Raw genomic sequence first — 6,888 nt, forward strand, 5'->3', positions numbered from 1 at the left:
CATGAAAAATTTTTTACGATTAAAAGTAGCTTTGAGTTTTTTAAAGAAAAAAGTAACTTTAAATATTTAATTATTTTTTTATACAAAAAAAAATCTTAACTTGGATCCTTGGAGATAAGTAAAAAGATTGCATGCAATGTATTTTGAATTTTGAATTTGTTAAATGATATTTTTTTCTAAAATAACGATATAAATTTATTGAATTTAAATATATAATTATTTCAATTTATAGATGTTTAATACTTGATTTTTATGTAATTAGGAAATACAAACTTTTTTTCATATAATTTTAGAATTACTCTAATTAATTTTTAAGTGATACGTCGATACAAATTAATTACATTAAAACTAATATCATTGGCATCAAAATAAAGTCTAAAATATCTTTAAAAAACACCTAACAATTTCTTTAATGATTGTTATAACAATTCTAACTTAAATCCCAAATAAATAATGAAAAAAAAATGAAGATTAGCATATAATTATTTTAGGAGATGGTATGAGGTTCAAATTTTAATATTGAAATTTTTTTTTTTTATCTTTGGCTTCTTTTATAAAAAATTTATAAAATCAGTTACAAAAAAAAATCAAACGGCTAAGAATAGTTGTTTTAAATATTTCTAATTGTGTCTTAGTCTATTGAAAGTTCAAACACTGTGGAGAGACGCGCTATGAATCATTGTACTTTTTTTTTCTTTTCTATTCTATCCTGTTTTTTTTTTTTTTTTCTCTCTTTAAAGGCAAACACTTTCTGCTTTGCTCTTTGAAGTCCATTTCACTTTTGATTTATCTTTCTAGGAAAGAAAGGCATATGATTATTAAAGCATGATATAATTCTTTAATTAATTAACCAATTAATCTTTGATTTTATAATTAATCTTGTTTCTTAGCTTAATTAGCTAAACCTATCTTCCCTTCTTTGGAAGCATTCTATTAATAGAGTAAGCAATTGTGATAACAAATTATTATATCCTCTAATTAGAAGTGTTTGTGGTGTGGACAGGATGAAACTTAGTTCATACTTCTAAATGTCAAGTCCAATTTCAACTTGCCCATCAAATTCGTTTTATATTAAACATATTATCAAAATATTAAAAGAAATTTATATAATTAACATTTTAATTATTTTAAATATGTTTTATAATTACAATTAAATAAAAGTAATAATTTACCAAAAATACTAAAATAATATTTTATCTGACTTCAACTTAGAAAATTTTTATTCAACGCATGAGCCAAATCGAATTAGACTCACGAGACTCGTTTGCCCTACAAATGGATCTAATTTTAACAATGAAACTGCTAGCATGCGTATATATAACTTTAGACGACTTTGGATGCAAATTGTACTACTCTTTCCCTTGTAACTTTGTTAGTTTACAATTTTGAACGAAATGGAATTTAATCGAATTTCTTGAGCTGGAAAGAGCGTACGCAATTATATTTTCCAAGCCTAACTCTTTGAGTTGTAGAAATTAACATGAAAAATGCACTAAATTAATATTAGAACATTGAGATAGTTGAACAGCTAGGTAAAGGTTTTTTTTTTTTTTTTTGGCTAATATGAAGTTAACAATCATAAAGTTATATATGAAAGAAAAGAAATAGTCATGGTGGAATAATATTAGTCAACTCAGCTGGTTCTCGCTGAACAATAAAGAAACCCGAAAATTTGATATTAATTCTCACGACTTTTGAATCAATCGTAAAAGCATAAGAACATTTGATTCAATGTTAAGTGTATGTATTCTTTATATTCAGGAATGGTTTCGAATTCTCTTATTTTTCCTTAATTAAAATCGAAATGATGATCAGAAAATGTCATAGTATATATTTACCAGGAAAAAATAATATTAAGGGGAGAAATGAACAAGGGTAAATGTAAAATTAACTTTTTGAATTTATTCACTTTGATATGCCCAATATCATAACCTAATTTATAAGGTGAGATTTTCTATTTCATTGCACCAAAACTGTAAATATGAATGCATTTATTAAAATCATCTCGAATGTATAATTTGAAGTCACTTACACGATACATCTTATTTTAATTTTGAAGACTAAACAATCTTTCTACCCCTAATTTTTCTTACCAAAAAAAAAAAAACCTTAAAATTCAACCATACATTAATTAACCAAAATTTGTGGATTCCTGCACAAAGACTTCACATCATTAGGTCAATCTGGACCAAGTATATGACGAGGCAGTCGGGCAATTCAAGCTGACCACTTGATCAATTAAGTTACTCATCATTCCTCTATTGCAGTCATAGGCATTCCATATCATTATTTTATTTTTTTAATAAAAAAGATTACAATTTGAAATTTTAAAAAAAATTATGATTTAAATCTTAAATTTATTGGATGTTACATCTTAAAATTTAAATTCAATATCAATAATATTTTATGAATACTCTTTGACATTAATTTTACATTTTTTGCCAAAAAAATTAAGCATTAATTTTTTTTACTTTAAATGATGGAAATTAAAACAGAATTGCATAAAGCTAATATTATTTATTGACTCATTTTTATCATTTTTATTTAATTTGGCTTTTTCTTTTGATGGATGGTACATTTATAATAAGTAATTCTCTAAATTAAAAAAAAAAAAAAAAACCAAAGTCTACTGGATTTATATTGACAATAATTAACTAAGATAATACTTTATAATAAAATTTTCGTAATTAACACATTGTTTTTCTTTGAATTAAACAAAAATACTGCATTAAATGAAAAAAAATTTTCTTGACCAAATAGTATCATAGGCCCATAAGCATTGTTAACGATTAAAACCCATAAATCAATATTTCAAATTAACTTCTTCGACGAAGTTTCTTCATAGATTTAATTTTATCTTGAACCTTTAGCTAGATCGGTGGAATATTAATTGGGTCTAACAATTACATGTAAAACTAAAACTATGTCAATACTAGCTCAAAATTAAGCAATTGATATACAATTCTGATTACGAAGAAAACACCAGCAGTGACTTTAAAGTATTGCATATGTATATACCATCGTTCTCAAAAAAAAAAGTTGACTAAAAGTCTATTGGACCAGCTAAATTTAGTCACATTTATGTACGAGGAAAAAAAAGACAAAGAAGACTAAGTCGGCTTAATCTATAGGTTGATCCTCTTTTGTTTGGTTGAATTACGTATGAATTCGAAGAATTTCTTTTATTTGTACTAAATTTTTGGAAAAGGTATGGTATTTGTCAAATATTAGAATTTTTAACGATGAAATTGACTAAAATTTATATATGTATTTTTATATATATCATTGAATCATATGTTCGGATATTATTATTATTATTATTATTTAGGATTAGATTACCATAGATATTATTAGGGCACACGGAAAAAACATAAAGAAAAATTAGTACATTCACATTGCACTTTATTGGAAAGTTTCGAAGTGGAATATGGTGGAAGGAATAGGTGGAGTTTGATCAATTTTTTTCTTGTTTTCTTGTTTTTGTCTTTTGGGCATTGAAATCGATTGTTCATGATTCAATTCAGTATGCTAACAACAACAACGATGACGATGACCGGAAACGACATTAACAATAGTAGTCTAACTGTCATACAATTAATTATATTCTAGATGAAGAAATTAATTAACAAATGCGAAACATCAAGTTGAAAAATGGTAGACATATGGCTTACTCCGAGCTATAATTATATTTACCGTTTATCATTTGAAATATTTTTTAATTTCAAGTGTAATTATCATTCGAATTTTAACTCGAATTTAAAAGTTTACTTGAGCGATTTGACTAAGTTTATAAAATAATTTATTTACTTTAAAAGTTTACCAGTATTTGATTCTCAAAATTTTAAAAATTTTAATTTATTATACTAAAAGCATGTTGGAGTTTTTAAATAAAATTATAAATCAAAACTTTTTCAGAAATGCTAATTGAATAATAATAAGTATTTAATGATTTTTTTTTACATTCTTAAGTTGTTCTAAAATAATTTACAAAATTATAAGGAAAATTATAGTATTTTACATTTTTTTTTATTTTTGTTCATTTTCTACAAATCCATTTGTTTTTCTATTATAATTAACAAAAATGTCGCTTTATTTTATTTATTTTTTACCTAAAAACTTGTGATGAAATTTGACTATTTGATTATTTTATTTATTAAAAATATACAAAATTATTATCAAATAATTTTTTCACATTTTTTTTTACATCAAATACTGTTTTAACTTATTTTTACACTGTTTTTAATATAACTTTAATAATATTCATTTTTAGAATAACCCTACTCTCATACTACTCTTTATAAAAGTTAGGTTTATACCTCTTAACCAAAGTCAAGTGGAATTAATAAAGCAAAGCATATATAAACAATAAATATATCGTTTATAATTATTATAATATAATTAATCAATTATAATTTAATATTACGTTAGGTGTATTTAAAATAATATAGACCTATACTTTTAAAAAATAAAGTTTTATATAATTTTTAATTATAATTAATTATAATATTATAATAAAGAGAATTGTATGTGATGTGAATCCGCAGGGACAAACCATCCTCCCACCATAGTCGCCTGTAATGACAAAAATATCATTGCCACTTCTCGATCGAATCCTATAGAAAAATTCAGTGAAGTCATTCCCAAAGAATAAGCAGAGGCCCAAATTGGTACATTTCTGTGCTGGGGGGATACACGTACGAAAAGGTTGGACAGAAAATGGAAGAATGAAGTCAAAACAAGTCAACATAAACTTGACAAAACTAATTGGACAGTGATTTTGTTTTGGTCTGGACGTCTGGTCTTGTGGTGGGTCATGAAATTTCGATCCCCACGCGATATTGTTGGAAAGATTAAGCAAATTTGAAAAGGGTAATTTTAACTAAAACGTATAGAATACGCGTGCGGTGTGGTGTGCCTGTCAATTACGGCGAAACGACCTTGAACAAGAATTCATGTTCTGAGTTTTTTTGTAAAAGTAATTGATTTATTTGAAAAAATTAATAATTTAATTAATTAATTTTTATTTAATAAAAAATTAAATTGATTATAATGAAACTAAATAAAATTAATTCGATTAAATAATCAAATTTTTTATTTTTTATTTTATTATAAATAATTATTTAATTATAAATTTAATTTAATAAAATTTAAATTCAAGTATAATTTAAATTAAATTATTAAAAAAATTAATAATTTAAATAATATTTTAAAATAAAAATTATCATCTCAATTTTTTACTTTTAATTATTAAAAAACCAATTAATTTAATTAGTTTAATTATTAATTTTAAGAACAAAAAATTGATCGAATTAATCAATTTAATCAATTCTTATAATCAAAACTAAATAAATCAAACCAAATCAATCAAATTCACTCAATTTCAAAATATATAATCGAATCAAATTAATTTTTACTGATCCTTTGAGCCCAAGCATATATGGTACTAATTAGGGTTACACAACATGACAATTTTCATGGCAAATCAAAAAAAAAAAAAGAAAGTTAGCCTAACAATAAGACAGAGAATCTAAGATAGGGCTTTTAAGTTATCATTAAAATATATTAAATAAAAATAAAAATCAATAAAATTAATAAAGTTCACTAATGATACGAACGAGTTACTTAAAAATAACATTTAAAATAGTTTGGATAATAATAGAATTGACAGAAAAAAGGTTTGGCTATCTATTGAATTGTATGGTATTTATATTACAAAATTAAAAATGACAGGATGAACAAGATAAATAAAAATTAAAAATTAAAAACAAGATAAATATATAATAAATTTATAATCTGATAAAGGTATATAAAATTCAACTGAGGATAAGATATAATGGAATGAATAAGAAAATAATTTTGTTTATTGCTGAGTTCTAAAACTGTTTTTGGTTAAAAAATTGGTTTCTATTGCAACCTCAATACTAAATAATGAAAAATTTGATTTCACATTTCAATATTTCAATAGCATTTTTTTACAATAATAATAAATACTTAAAAATTTTAAGCCTTTTTTTTCTAATAATACTTTTAAACATGTTTTTTCAAATAAAACTTTTTCATTCCTCAGCAACAATGATAAAGTGGGCCTTAGTCTTCCGCAATCATATGATCCAACGCATCAGTGTATTCGGTTAGCAATGAAGAAGCCCGCTATTGAATCAAACAAAACCCAAGCATCCTCTCAGTGAGGCCCGTCGGAGTCCAAGGACCAGCCCAAAATCTTCATACCCTAAGTTTAAAGAAAAAATGGCTATAAATATCTCCTTTCTGGTCTGCTGTTTCTTAGCTGTTCAATTTGAAAGAGGGTTTAGATTCATTTTCGCCATTCTCGGCTTTCGTACTTAGATTTTGCATTTTGGTTTCGCCCTTTTGTTTTGAAATTTGGTAAGTTAAAAGCGCAGCCCTTAAGATCGGCTCTCTGTTGAAAACCACGGAAGCGATTCGAGTCATTGCTGCGCAATAGTAAACTTTTCCTGGGTTTCTCTTGAGGGTTTTCCTCTTTAGATTTCCCTTTTTTTTCCACCTGGGTTTTTGTTGTTGAGGCATTTCTTGTGTTGGGTTTGTAGCTTTTTCTCATATTTTGGAACCCTTAAAGCATAAATTAGTTTTATACTAATTTTGTTCTTTCTGTGGTTTCAGCTATGTATAAGGAAGTTCAAACTCCAATTGACAATTTTTAGATGTCTTAATTACTTTAGGTGGGAGACAATCTGATAAGGATCAAAGTTATTAATTTGATTTTTTTTTTTTATGGTTTTGGTTTTAAAAGTTGGAAAGGTGGTAATGGCAAGAGTGATGAATCAATTAGATGTGTGAATGGGAATTGAATTTCTTTTCCATTTTGAATTCAAACTTTTGAGGCACTATAGTTTGTCTGACTTGCCATTG

General features: G+C 25.0%; 1 non-coding gene across 1 annotated transcript; it reads left to right on the forward strand.

Moving 5' to 3' along the window:
• Positions 1 to 6,781: 6,781 nt before the first annotated feature.
• Positions 6,782 to 6,888, forward strand: LOC149520276 (small nucleolar RNA Z266). The gene has a single exon (XR_016326590.1). It is a non-coding gene; the product is annotated as a small nucleolar RNA Z266 (small nucleolar RNA).

Source organism: Durio zibethinus, chromosome 1 (assembly GCF_047325235.1).
Source record: "Durio zibethinus cultivar Kanyao isolate XHJ-2024 chromosome 1, ASM4732523v1, whole genome shotgun sequence".
NCBI lineage: Eukaryota > Viridiplantae > Streptophyta > Magnoliopsida > Malvales > Malvaceae > Durio > Durio zibethinus.